Source organism: Cloeon dipterum, chromosome 1, assembly GCF_949628265.1.
Source record: "Cloeon dipterum chromosome 1, ieCloDipt1.1, whole genome shotgun sequence".
Taxonomy (NCBI): Eukaryota; Metazoa; Arthropoda; class Insecta; order Ephemeroptera; family Baetidae; genus Cloeon; species Cloeon dipterum.
In genome coordinates, this window is record NC_088786.1 from 32,786,347 (window position 1) to 32,801,426 (window position 15,080).

The 15,080-nt window shown below is 39.2% G+C and overlaps 1 protein-coding gene across 3 annotated transcripts in view; it reads right to left on the bottom strand.

Annotated features, from left to right (window-relative positions):
• Positions 1-6,950, bottom strand: part of Cbp53E (Calbindin 53E) — a 38,539-nt gene extending 31,589 nt beyond the window's left edge. For all 3 annotated transcript variants that reach the window (XM_065493293.1, XM_065493275.1, XM_065493284.1), the window contains exon 1: positions 6,847-6,950. The gene's annotated coding sequence lies outside the window, so the exon portion shown is untranslated. The remainder of the gene's footprint in view (positions 1-6,846) is intronic.
• Positions 6,951-15,080: the final 8,130 nt, after the last annotated feature.

Consider the following 15,080-nt stretch of genomic DNA (forward strand, 5'->3'; position numbering starts at 1 on the left):
TTTTTTAGATAGACTACATTGGATAGTTTTTATAAAAAATTTCGTTTTTAAATTAAAGCTGCCCCGGGAAACTGGGAAAGTCATTTTTACCTTTATTTGAAATTCTCTACTAGAAAATGGGAAAGTGCTAAACTTTTCTAGGTTGCCGTTTACATTTTCAATTGTAAACGACAGCTGTGAGCAACGTCTCCCCAATGAAAATCAAGAATTATTTCACCAGAAAGGAAATTTACCTGATACAACGAGTGGAATCGAAATCAAGCTAAAAAACGTTTAGTTTTTCGAGATATTTAGCAAAAACGGATATTTAACTGTTACTCGGTTCTGATTTCATCAGTGCACATTATAGAAAACTCAACAAAAAAGTTACTCAATTAGCTATAGTCAATGACGCAAAATGTTCTTAATGTTTGGCCTCTTATGATCTACTTAAACATGTATAATAATTAGTTTCTCCATGGAAAATTTCTGCAAGCTGAGTTGCGAAACTTGCTGGAGATGGAGACGTGCACAGAGCGTGTCTTGCAAATTCCCTTGAGCTAAAGAAAACAGTGTCAATCTTGAAACATTAATGAGTGCATGTTGTTTTTGAAAATTTACTGCAAGTTTTAAACCAGTTCTGCTTAAATTCCCGACAGTTTTAGCTTGTATATGCAGTTTGTTTTCTTGATGAATTTCCCGCAGTCATTCCCTCTTTCTCCCCTCGGAAGCAACAAGACGTAATTCTTAACTCCTTTGTTACGCCGGCACCCAGTTGGTGACCCAGTTTTTGCTGAGAGCCGACACACACACACACACACACACACACACACCTAGGGGCCGCGTGCGAAATTGAGAAAGTTGCATGAGCTCGTTTCTTCTCTGCTCCATCTCGAGTGAAAAACAAACTGCGCTGCGCGCGGCATTCGCGCAAAATGGGCTCGTTTTCGGGCCCATTGTTTCGCTCGCGCATCGCATCTTTTTGCCACTCGGCCGGTTGCTCCTCGCGGGTGGCCTCCACCCCTGAGGGGGTTGCTGCGCCGCCGGCACGCACACACCAACACGCACGCACTCATGTTTGTTGGCCACAACACTTGCGCTCGACTGGCCCTAATTTCGTGTTGTCTGTTTGGAAAACGGGGCCTCGGCAAAGTGAAATGGGCTGCCGCGCGCGGGAAAATTTCATGTATAATTGATATCTGGATGGGAACGCTTGATTATTTAAATGGAAAGTGTGTAATGCGTGATGCGGGCTGGCCTGAATTCTAAAAATCGGCGGAACAGTTTTTCCCCGACTATGTTGTTAGTTGTTTATTCATTTTCCCCCCTATAGTGTTTAATATTTATAGCCAACTGCATGAAACTCGTTATTTTCCAAGAAAAGTGCTTCTACATTTGTCAGGAAAATCAATTATCCCTTTTTTATAAACTGTTTTGTAAAGATTGCATGGAAAACAAAAATTCAGCCATACATGATTCCATGATATATTTTTTTTATTTTTTTTAGAGAGACACGCACCTTGTAATTTATTTTATTATTTCAATTTAAGGAAAATTTCCCTCAAACTGTTGGATAGATGCGGACGATAGCAAATCACAGCTAAATTTTGTGAAATCTTTGTGCAGAAATACTTTCAATTATTTATTTAATAAAATTTCCCGACGGATCACCGAAATATTTAAGAAAAATGGTTGCAAAGTCAGTCAGTTTTTTAATAGTAAGCTTGGTTTTCCCTTTAGATAATAAATATTGTTCATAACATGGAAATTTTACTTGTTATGTCAATTACCATTCGAAAAATTCAAAATCAGCAATTAAAACTTACCAAGTGTTGCTAATTTTCTTGAAAATTGGAAAAAAATATTAATTTTTATTGCTATAAAGTCATGTTTGAATTTTATTAAACTTGATTGAGTCCAATTTTTCAACAATCCACTCAAACTACCGCTTCCTGGCGGCTTATTCATAATAAATTTTTGCCCCAATCGATCAAATTCGACGAGCATTTAATTATACCACATTCAGCTCTTAGAATTTCTTGGGAGGTCTTGGTTTTTTTCAGCTTTTAATGAAATAGTTTTAAATATGCAAAACCAGAGACTAAGTTAAGGCAAAAGCCATCAGCGAAGAAAAAAACGGGCAAAAAAAGTTAGCCAAACCTTTTGAAAAGCTGGCGTGGCGAACGTCGCCGCGCCGTGTTCAGGCACTCAAACCTAATTTGCATTTTCGGGGGGTTGTGAGTATGACGGCCTAAGTTTCTCCCCAGCGGGCGTGATATACAGCCCTTTTGGGCGGGCCAAATAATTCATGAACGCGCGCGGCGAACCTCTCCTGACGAGGATTCCGCAGAAATGATACCGTGTTTGCCATGCCGAGTGGGTGAGAGAGCGAGAGAGCAGCAGGTGAAATACATACTATTTCGAGGCATCATTAGGCTTCTCGCTTTGTCGTGCCAAATCGAATTACGCCACTCGGTTTGTAATGGATCATCGAATGAGATCGGCCAGCCGCCACCATTACTCAACCTGTCGACGCGTCTATCACTTCAACTGCTGCTCTCGGTGATGAATCGATGCGCCAAAGGGAATTCGTTATGTTATTTCCAATAATTGTCACAGCTTTCGTCAACCACAATTATGGGCTAAAATTGGTTTAAATTTTCATTTGATTAATCGGTTATTTTGTTTATTTTGTGATGCTTCTTAAATTCATAACCGCATCATGGGACGACAGGTCAAGTCAAACGGTATGCGGTGTTTTTCTAAAAATTTTAGGAGGTGAGAAGTTAGAGCTGAGATTTGCAGTTATTATTAATCATGAATGGTTTGCCATCCAAATATCTTACTGAGGGAGGAGTATCTCATGAAATTGAACCGAAATTGGTTTAGGGGAGATCAACGTTCAAATTCGTTGTGCACAGAGAAAAAATTGTATTTTTCAAGGATGCAAAAAGAGGGTTGAATAGGTAAAACATTTAAAAAAAGGGAAGGTCAAAAAGAGTCTAACGGTGTTCAAAGTTTGAAAATCTGAAACTTAGAAACTGAGATTCGGAAGTAATAACTCATAAAACGTTTGAAATAAAAACGAAAAAGCCCTGTTTTGCTGTTCAATTTATTTAAATTATAAATTTAAAAATATCAAAACCCATTTCCAGATTTTTACGCTTCTTGTTAAAGTTATTGCGATATTAATAAAATTAGAAATAACAAAAACTTAAAATGAGTACTTTCATTTGAAGTTAAATACAAAATGTGAATATTTACCACTTTTATTTTAACAGAGAAAAGTCACTCCGCTTAAAAAGAGGAGTTAAACGGTGTCCAAATGTTTGATCTACTGCCAGCCATTTTGCTTTTTACTTTTCAGAATTTTTTTCCTCCACCGCACAGGTATATGGTTTTAAATTGTTAAAAACCATTAAAAAATCTAGTAGAAATATTAATTAGATCAATAAATTTGTATGTATCTGGTGTAGGAAAGAAATAAGTATGAAGCGCCCGTAAAAATTCGTGAACAAGTCATTTATATGCATATATATCTCCTCCATTTATCTTTCGGTACTCTATACTAAGTACACGAATATATTGTCATACAGACTAGTAATAGACTTTCGTCGCCCCTTTTAAAAGAAGCCCTGTTGTATTACTGCTGCTGGTGCTGGCGTATATAGTTATGGTAATCGCAATTGTCAGTCATGTCGTGCATCCTGTCCGTGGCCGCGCGCACACACACATACTCCATCAGATTCACTTTGTCGCGCGCGCGGGCAGGAAGCCTTAGATTCGGAAAGTTGTTTCCTACTCCAAATCTGGCTGCCATGTGAGAAACGAGCACGCAGAGAGCGAAAAAAAGTGTCTTTTCCTTTCGGCTGCACCACTTGATCGATTAGATGCGACCTTTCAAACCAACAATTCCATACGCATCGCCGTGATTTAATCTGCTCTGTTGCCATGGCGAGGCGCCGCGGATTAATAATTCACGTTCCATGCCTCCAGATCGTCAGAGAAATATATAAATAAATATGTATATAATGCTTTTCTCTGCTATCGATTATCGACGGGCAGCGTGCAATCGCTTCGATCGCGATTCAATGCACAGGAGCAACTCGAACGGAATCACGGCGAGCTTTTACTTTCGGCCGGCCGCTCTAGCCGGTTAAAAGGATTCTGCTCAATGGACTCGGTGAGTGTCTAAGTCTGCAGTTTTCATTGTCTTAGTGAATATATCTCTCGATGTGCTGTCAGTTGACCTAATATAATAATGAGTTCGGAGCAAGGACTAGGTAATATTGGTTTCGATTAGATTGTGGCTTCTCAACCTTATTTTTAAATGTGCATTGGTTGCAAATATACAGAATATAAATTTGAACTGTGAGGTATAATGCGTGCAAAAATCATTTTAAAACACAAAATTTAAAAAGGAATCTCCCTTAATGTTTTTGAGAAAAATTGAATAATCTTAAAATAGATATTTAGCTAAAAAGATGCTGAAACGATGAAATGCAAAATTAATCTCTCACCGCGCTGTGCCGTGTATGAAAACGAATATTTTTTCTCACAAGACTATGACAAAGTCTTGTTTTTCAGTACATTAATTGCGTTAAAAATGGTTTAATTTAGTTTCAGCTTTATTTTATTGTTTTAATAAAATTTTTTTGCAATCGCTACAGTTTAAACAAACAATTTCACTAGTATTCATAAGGGATACTGTGACATCAGACTGTTTTTGATTGATGGTTAACTCTATTAGGACTTATTTTGGAGCAAAGATGATTAAGATAGATTGAGGAAATACACAGGAAATGTTTAAAAGTTTTATTATTTACCTCAGCAAAAATTATCAGGAACTATGTTACTATGTTCTTATTTTTCTGGGCTTCATGTTTATGAGAGGCACTGACAAATTCAATTTTACTCATGACACCGGGGGAATTTTAGTTGCAATGATTCGATAAACTGATTAATTTTAAGTGCTCTCGGGTCAATATTCAACTAATTCGCAAAATTAGAAGAGAAATTGCAAAAATTGTGTCCCCAACTTTTCCTTACAGAATAGATTGTTAAATATGTCGGACAATAACATACGTTTTAAACATTTTTAGCTTGGAAAATCGACCTGAATATATATTTAGGCATAAAAATTCAAACTGTTAATTCCACCTTGGTTAAACGGCTCCAAAAACGAAGTGAAAAGGGATGTTTTCCAAGTATTATGGCCGTATTTTGTATTTAAAGTTAGTCAAAAAGTTGCCATATTTAATTTAAAAATCTCATTTTTTCTTTTTGCACCGCAATTTGCTCTTTTTGCAAAGGTGGAACAAGAACAATCGTGAATTTTTAATTACCAGCTGCTCTAGCATGTTGGTGGAAGAACGAACAAAGCAGAGCAAATTTCAAGCAGCAAGTAAATTCTTTGTTAGCTGCATCGAATCTTGAGGCGCAAGAGGCTAGACAATGACAGCTGCAAAGGCTTGTTTACTCGGCCAGCAGAGAAAAAGAATAACGAGGCAAATCTCGTCATTCGTTCTATGGCTTACACGAAGCATAGGGCGCTGCATGGCGTTCCGCAATTTCGCCATCAGCCAAACAAGCGGCGGAACTGCATTTCGGGGGCGAACATAAATCCGATTTTGGCGCGGGCGGCTGCCGGGGTGATGTATCAAATGGAATAAATAGATTCGCGTGACTTCTGCCGCTGGGCCCCATTTTTTCCGCTCTTGGCGAATTTCGCTCGGCGCCATAAATCTCTGGCGCGCGCGGCAACTTTTTTAATTAGGCCCGTTTCTCTTGCAGCATCGCAGGATTTAATATGTGTAGTGCAGCTGATTAATTCATTAGGCACAGTTGGATTTAATGAGCCGCCGCCACTGCCGCCGCCGCTGCAGGCTGGGCGATATTTCCGCGCTTTATTGAAAGAAAAGCATTTTCTGCTCCTGCCGAGACAACATTGTATATAGCCCGTGTTGCCCTTTCCTTAATTGAAGGTCATATTCGCTTGAAATATCTCAATTTGCAGCGAGCGAGCAAAGCAATCTGGACGAGAAAAAGGCTCCGTCGTCTTCAGCGGTAATTGTTCGGCATTGTGCCTCGGCACAGTCGCCGCGCTGATGATGACTTTTTCGCTCAAATTCTTCTCCTTGGCTCAAAAACTCTGCTCCCAACGTAGCCAAGCGAAAATTGTGTTAACTCGCTGTATTTAGAGAAAACACGGAGCCTTCGCGAAACACAAAAAACGTCTTAGTGAGCGTAGCTAACAATCCAAACTTCATCACCGTTGAAATAATACAAGGGGAGCAGTTGCAACTTAAAATTTATTTATCAGATAATTCCCCCCCTGAAAATTATGTTTGCAAAAGAAAAGTTGGTTCTAAATGGAAATTAGCCAGCGAAATTCGTTCAAAACTTGCTTTTCATTTTTTTTAGCTTAATTTTACAGGAAAAGGACAAACTGTGAAAATCAAGACTTCATCTACGTTGATTGAGTTATTCGACCACTTTCGGCTTCCCAAGAGCAACCTTAAGATTTTATACTCTTAAAATCAATAAGGACAAAGTCTTTGTGTTTCCTTTTCCTGTGAAGAATTAATGCTCCAATCCTATTACTTCATTTTCAAAATATATTTTTTTATTCGATAGAAATCATGATTCTTAGCAATTCAAACAAGGCTTTCTGCCTTGAATATTTATTTTTCAATTGATTAAAATAAATTTAAAATGAAATAAATTCAATCCGCGGTGCTTCATTATAGACCTTGAAGTGAAAAACAGAAGAATCATTGCAACAGTTTCTGTTTCTCTCGTTGCAGCAGAATTAAATAGTTACCCTCTGAACCGGAAGCACCCTTATATTTCAAACTCGAGTCTTACCTGGTGGCTGGAAAAGCTCAAGAAAGTGGAAGTGGCACGGGTTGCGTGGCGGATGGCGGTAGAATGAGTGAGCGGCAGCCGCCGGCCCGCCACACTCTCTCACCCGCCGCCAGCCCTACTCATGCGCATTCTCACCGACGCACCTTATTCCCAGCTAGAACAACCACCGATTACCGTCCGAGCAAGGGTGCATGCGGACAGGTGCTACAGACAAAAAATGCGGTAAATCTTTATCTCACAGAAGCAGGAGTTAATATTCTTTTATAAAAAACGTTCTATATATGAATTATAATTTATTTATTTTTTTATCTGCAAAGCATTTTCTTGGGATGAAAATGATTTGTTTTAATTCAGCCCCAGTACCATTGATGTCTAATAATAGAGTATTTTAAACCCCCTGAGGTTTGATGTCAATTTAACCTGGTTTTGACTCTTCGTTTGCTAATTTTCGTTGGAATAAAAAATGGGGATCAACTCAATTCCTGCAAAACAAAATCCATAAACACATCAGGAGACTCTGGATCACCAGCTGTTGAAAACAACCAACTGCATATATAAAAAGGGAGCATATATAGTGACAAAAAATCTTGTGGAACCGCGTAGGGGTCTAATTTCTCCTACAAAAACGAACGAGCCCAAAATTCCGTCCTTATCTGGAGCAATTTCTAAAAGTGAAATTCTGCATGCACGAAAAAAGTAGAAGGGAAATTTCTACTCACCTTTTTATGAAGGCTACTACCGCTCCCCATTCAAAAAGGATTGCCTGAAACTTTATTTTGAAATAGGGGGAAAAAAGCTCAATTGCTCTTCTCAGCGTGATTTTACTGCCCGATTGGGTAAATTTATTTAATAAAATTTCCATCTCGCTAAAGAGGGTTTTTATTAAATTTTTCTTCGGCCGTAACAACTTTTTTCTGGGGACCTTAATCATGGTCTCGATTGTAGTGGTTCAAAGTCGCCAGGATGAATTTGGGGCAGCGAAGTGGCGTGTGTCTCATTGCCCGGAGACGCCGAAATTGAGCGACTAAATCACTGCTTTCCGGCCAACTTGGTTGCAAACTTTTTCAGCCGCTCTCGTGAATTAGGCACGTACATTTGGAAAGCAGGCAATTTCACTCGCGCACTGCCTTTCTCGGGTTTAGCCTGCCGCTCTCGGTTGATGGCACAACTTTGGCCGACACTCGAGTCGCAGGGTCGGGACCCGCCTGAACTTTGCCGACTCGCCCACAATGTGTCTGCGAGTAAAATTCGGATAGCGTACTCGCGTGCCGCGACTTTCCACCACTTTTCCGCATCCACGTGCCCGCGCGCAGATAAAAGTTTGGCAAGCCGATTTATTGTTTAGTTTGTTCGAGTTCGCGGCATCGCGCTATTATTAATAAACTTTGCTGCTAACGTCCTAATTGAAATTCTGCCGCTCGGCGCGTGCACACAAACCCGAGAGTCGAACACCACACAGCAGCGAGCGAGCGCGCGCGCCTCGAATCCATTTGTATGCGAATCACTTTGCCAGCAGCGCGATGTAATCAAAGCCCACCGGCAGCTTTCATGTTTGTGGTTCGTGTGGTAAATTATGTGCACGTGATTAATGCAATGAACGCTATTTTTTGACGCCGTGATTGTTTGCTATACAAAGGATTTTAATTAAAATTATCAAAATCGTGTTAAGTCGTTTAACACTGAAATTTAATAATGCCTTTGCCCCTCCCCGACGGATAGAGCTCATTTACTGAACTCTTTATTAGTGGAGAAATGCTGTGTTCAAACGCTTTTTAATATTTAACAGAAATAATAATAAATTATGCTAAACTTATCTCGAGATCAAAATTTTAAAATATGAACGAATGAATTTATTATTAAACGCATATGCGTGCGACACTAATCCTACAATCAATTCTTACAAATCTTTGCTGCTTCTCTTCAACTAATTATTTTTGTTAAACATTTCAAAATATGATACTTTTCACACTGTTCACCACAAAATCTACATTTACAAATATCCTGGGGTTCATAATGACGCATCTGAGTTGAACAGAACAAATAGTGATATCCATGGCATGCAAATCGAGTAAATACATGTCTATCCTCAAAATTTGGCACCCTCCAATGCTATGCAAAATTTTAAAATATAGTCTGTAATTAATTTGGTGCGAGATCTAGCAAGCTGAACGAAATTTACGGCAAAAATTAGTCTTCGCAAGTACTGGTCAAAATTTTTGCTGTTTATATTTAAAATATTGGGCCGAGAACAACCGAACTAACACCAAATTCCCCTAAGTCGAGGTCAAAGTTAACTACTGTCAAATTTATATGGTTTAAAAATCAACTAATCAAATCAGTTGTTGACACAAAAACTGTGTTTAATGATCTATTGTAATTGATTTTTTTCTAGAACCTCTGGTCATCCCTTCTCGTGGGCTATTAGCCCCTTCTTAAGCCTTATTTTCGTTCCATCGATTGAAAAGCCAAATATTTTTCCTGAGAGCTTGCTTGAAAGGTGGCAAACCAGCAGTTGACGAGTCGGCGCCGGTGTGCCTCCCAGTCTTGCTGAGAAGTTTGGAGTAAAATAGCCGCTATTAACAACTATACCATTTGCCATATCTGACAGTGGGCAGCCAGCAGGAAGAGATATCCCATACTCTCGCATATCTCGCACCACTGTGACACAATAGGAATACCTCAACGATGCGAGCCAAAGAGTTGGTCAATTAAATACAATAATTAATATTTGGAAATTAGCTCAGGATTTTAAAATTTTAAAAATGAGCTCAAAAGTATCATCCCATGACATGTGAGCTCGTGTTCAAATTTAAGAGTGCTAAATAATGTTTTTAAATTGTACTTGGAAACTGGAAAAAACACGAAATAAACAACTTTTTGTATTCTCCAAATCTCGGGCTCTAACCACCAGAATTGCAAAAAAATTAACACCGTTAGATTCATCTCGATCTCCCCTGACTTTTGGGGGCTTACTTCCACCCCTTTCATCCCCTGCTACAATTTAATAGGAAAAATGTAATACATGCTTCTTCAAGAGGTTTGAAAATATTTTAAATTATCCAAAAACTCGCTCTACATTCGCATTCTATGCCTCATTTTCACTTCCGTTGAATTTGCTAATTTTGTCATCCACTCGTGACATTTCATCTGATCGATATTTCTTTATCAATAAAAAAAATGCCATAAACGATTTTAAGAAATTTTCATTTAATATATTCATGGCTTATCAGCGCTTTAAAGCTTCTGAAGTTTGCCCCACCATCGCAATGATGGCAAATGAAAATTAGAAGGGAGCATTTTTATAGACAGACAAATGTTCACACTTTCAATATGTATTAAATTTGTAAAAGTGATTTGTTTATTCGATGACACACATTTTCTCAAAAAATAATAAGACCTAGTCTCGTATTGACAAACTCAATTTTTGACTTTTCAATTGAATACTTTCGTAATATAAAAATCTCTGATAAAAATTGGTATTTTCAACTAATAAATTTTTAAAATTTTAGGAGCAGCAAAGTTTTTCACGAAAGTTTTCCCCGAACAGAACAAAAGAGCCGGCTCGCTTAAGTTTCTAAAGTGAGAGGGGACATGGAAAAAATTAGAGCGGCACATAACTTGGACTCAGCATTAACGCACCGCACTCTGCTGTTGTTGTGGCAGCACAAAAACAAACGTCGCGTGAAGCAGGCCAAAAATGCTCTCCGGAAAAGTCATAAAAGAGAGCGAAATGCATTTGATAATACGTGTAAACAGCAAAGTTTGGAACGAGGCTCGGGGCTTGAGGGGAGCAAAAAGGGCACTCCGCCGCGTTCTCTCGCCTTTTGCGCTGCCGGAGCTCCTGACTCACAGGCAAGGCACGCACCTCCGCTGCCCTTATCGCCTGCGGAATTATGCACGTAGTCACCCCCCGTGTAACGGCCTCCCTCCGCCGTGACCCCGGTTCGCCGGCCAAGTGACCTCCGGGCAAATTAAATGCACCCGCAACTTGCCTTTTGCCCGCACTATATGTAACTGCTGAGCCGCTTTGCATGATGCGATTAGATCGGGGGGATAAATTATTTGCACCTGCTGAACCATTCTCTTCTGACTAGTAGAGTTGATAAACTTCTTGCAAGTTGCGGTCATGACATTTTTCACGCTAAGATTAGAGCTTTTCTTGCGGACTATGCAAAATAGGATTGTTTATATGAAAGACCTGAAAGAGAATTTTAAGTACATCATTGACCTAAATTCATTCACTGGATAGTAATTTAAATTTTTAACCAGAGCTATATGCATACCTCAGATTCAAGGGTGGGAAAACATTGGAAACCACAGCAGAACGCTAATTTTAGCAAGAGTTTACTACGGCCCAAAAATCACCTCCGGAAACTTCCTTTGAGGGGTGCAGGATAATCAATTCCATCCCTCATACAGTTATTAATAATTTTTGTTAAAATATTAGGTAAAATGGTTCGATCTACTCAAAATTTTTAAAATTACCCTGTGTTTCAATGCACAAAACAACATACTTTTAAACTTGCTACAATTTTTCTATCGACATAATCACTCTTTTATTTAATCAACGAAATCCACCGCGTCCCCGTTTCATCTATGGCCATCCACAATCGCAGGTCATTGCTGTGCCGTATCCCTGAGTGCTGCTAAGCTAAGAGAGAAATCACAAAGCAGGGCTGTAAACTGGTTAAACCTTTGAAATTTTAATGAAAGCTGACGGTTGGCCGCCTTCACTTAAGTGGACCGACAGACAACTTGTCGACTTGCTGATCACCCAATTTAATTTTTCCACCCCACGGGGCGCGAGTGCCTCGCAGTCTTGTTTTCAATTATAGAATCAGTGGAATTTGAATCTTTTTTTCACTGTTTAAACATTTAAGATTATAAATAAAGCTGTCAAGTCAAATTGAGTTTTATCCCTGATGAATTCAAATTATTTTTATTGGATTCGTTGAAGTTTTATTTTAAATCGAGTGATTACAAATTTTAATGGTTGAAAAATCCAATTTTTAGACAATCTTAAAATCAACTGAAAAGCAAACCCATTTTGCATGATATTAATGTGTTTTCAATGTCAGAAGCATTTCTAGATGATTTTATTGAGGCTCAACAGTCTTAAAAATTAATACCTCTGTGGGATTCAGGATTCAAGCCAAGGGAAATGGAAAGACTTCGGGTCCTTTGTATCACATTTAATCCAGATTTAATACCCGGAAAAGTCTTCTGGTCTAATAATTACAAATCTGTATTCGCTTCCCGCATGAGCGGCTCCTGGCCAGGGAGCGTGAGGGTATCATGACCGGTTGCGAGTGAGGGTGAGCGGTCAGCAATGAGAATTATACAGGGTAAAAGAGAATAGCTTATCATACAGTAAAAGCGACATCTAAAGGTTCAGATTAGTACAAACTAGTTAACGTCAAATGTGCGGGAGCCGCTACACCTCTTCAGACGTGCAGAAATTCGATCGTCCTTATAACAGCCTTAAACTCCCCCAACTCCATTAATGACGCTTGATAAGGAAAAATTGTAAAAAAAATATGAAACGTTCGATTTAATCATGATTGCGACACATTGCCATCGTCAGGCTTCATCAGCCAACACGCTGCACTTGACTGCGATCCTTTTCTCATCTGCCTTTTCCCGGGTCAGGAAAGAACGCGGGCGGCGGCTTCCTGCTGCATATACACGTCGCCGAGATGAGACGAGATAAACGCGCAGAGGCGGGTGAGCATTCATCCCCATTATGCGCATCTATCCTTGTTCGTCGCAAATGTAGGTCGAGCAGGAATAAATGCGTTTACGGTGTATGCCCGCCACACCCTGCACTTTATGTGCTTGCCCTCCAGCCTCCCGAATGTGTTGCGTTATGTACCAGGTGCTCGTATACATGCCGCCGAGCACAGAGAGCAAGAAGCATTAAATGCTAAATGCTGCTTCAATGCGTTCCGCTTGCAATATAACTGACAGTTCGCAATTATTGTAAATTGCATGCCATTCATTTGGAGCTGCGGTTGCAGAAACATTATAAATAATTGTGAGTATTTATATGTTTTTGTGTATAGAATTAAAATTAGTTTCTGTGGATTGCTTCTGATTTTTAAAAGGCGCTAAAAGGAAATGAAAATCAGTGGATTTTTTCATTAAATGAAAATTTTCTGCATTAATTTGCTGATTTTCTTAAAGCTAGAGATGAGTTGATTTATTTACTTGTTTGATTTTGAATATATTTTTTACAACTCGTGGAGAGAAGAAATAAGAAATACATCGCAAGTTGTGCAAGGATTGTTTTGGTTGTTTTGAGAAACAAGGAAAATGATTTATGAAACGCAGCGGGGACCAGATTCGTGCGACGCGCAGATATGGCGTCCGGTGGAGTGTGGCGCGAAAAAACAATGACGTGAAAATGCGTGAAAAAAACAAGTTTTCGTCAATATTGTGGCATAATTTGCATTACTTGAACTAATTGTTTCTTTTGGATCGTAAAAACAAACTCTTGACACTTGTAGGGCAATCCAAAGAGAGCTTTTTGTTTCCCACATTCAGACGCCATCTTGGATCTGCGCAGTGGCAACCAATTTTATCGCACATCTGGCCCCCGCTGATGAAACGTTCTTAACTTTTCAAGTATTACAAATCCTTTTGGCTCTTGAAGCGTACAGCCCAAAACCTTTTGAAATAAACTATATGAATAAATAAATTTCTCAGCTATTAGTAATCCGGCTGTCCCTTTCACTGGAGTATCTTCTCCATCACAATCCTCGGATAATTCTCCACAAATTCCACGCCTGCGGTCCTTTTCTATCCGTGTTGCAAGCACAGCAACAGGCTGACTGCACACACACATAACAAACAACTACTCATGTGAGACGCGACGCGCAGTTACATCCAATTTCGGCATTAGTGCGTTGTTGTTTTTGCAGTTGTGTGTTATTGGTGTTGTAATTTGAAGCAACACACGTACGACGTTGTTAAGACTCCAAACCAACCAAGTGAATGCGTCCAGCTAGTGTCTCATAACCTTCTTACCAGAGTTATGAGGTGAACAAATATTAGCCAAGACGAGCGCATTTTTATGTGTTCCTGCTGCATAATTATTATTTCTAGCTACGTTACACATGAGCTCTAATAATCTATAAAGTAACATTTTTTTTGACCTCGTTTCATTGATTTTATTTTTCTCTAGAGGAATTTAAATAGCATTCCTAACCTAATTTTATTTTCCTGGACATTGCTTACATGAAAACACGAATCAACCAAGGAAATACTAGGTGACTTGAGGAATGTTATTCACAGCGTCAGTGTGCAGCTGCAGCACGAGAACGATGGTACTGCTTCCGCATAGTCAGAGGAATTCAATTGCAATAGAATCATAGACGTGAGCAGGCTGGCCGCATCCCTTTATTGCATGAATTCCGTGACTGGAATCCGCGCATCCCTTAATAAACAGTTCTTACCACTCACGCTCCGCAATGCAAATCAATTTAAACACATTTTACTGTATGAGCATCCCTTTGACCTATTTATTTATGAAACGGAATTTCTAGGAACACGGTTAAAAAAAACTTGACACAAAGGGATTCATTTTAACATTGCTCATTTACATCCACAGAGGAATTTATATGTTGTTTATTTTCTTTTTAATTCCTTTCAGAGTAATTTTTTCTTTTAATGAAAAGCAGAGTATTATGAGCAAGGGTCCTGCCAGAGGTTATAAGAGGGAAACTTGAGTACCTTTCCCATTCAGGAATGCCGGTCTCGTTCTCGAGCTAATTTTCTTTCCTGCAAGCTCCGCGATTTCAGCTCTTTTATTAATTCAAGGCAGAAGGAGTGCGACGACGCCAATTTCCACCAGCAAAGTTGAGAGCAGAAGAGGAGCACCAAGGAAGGGCTGCCCTGTAGTGTTGAGCCAAATTGCATTTGCTTCAATTAGTTCAGCGGAGAGGAGCGAGAGTTTTTGCGGCAAACTCGAAGCTCAAGTTGGCAATATTGCTTGAGAGTGAAACCAAGAGCGTGATCAATCAGGAAAAGAGGATCTCTTTACTAATCTTAAAATGTTTGTGCTTTATATATATTTTTTTAATCGTCAAATTAAAATACACTCACATTGTTGAGCGTGCGAATGTTTGGGCCTGATTTGATTTTCTTTATGCATTTCAATGACGAGATGGGACGCGGAGTTTTCGCGAATTGTTCGCTCGAAAGAGACGAAATAATAAAAAGCACCATTTAATAGA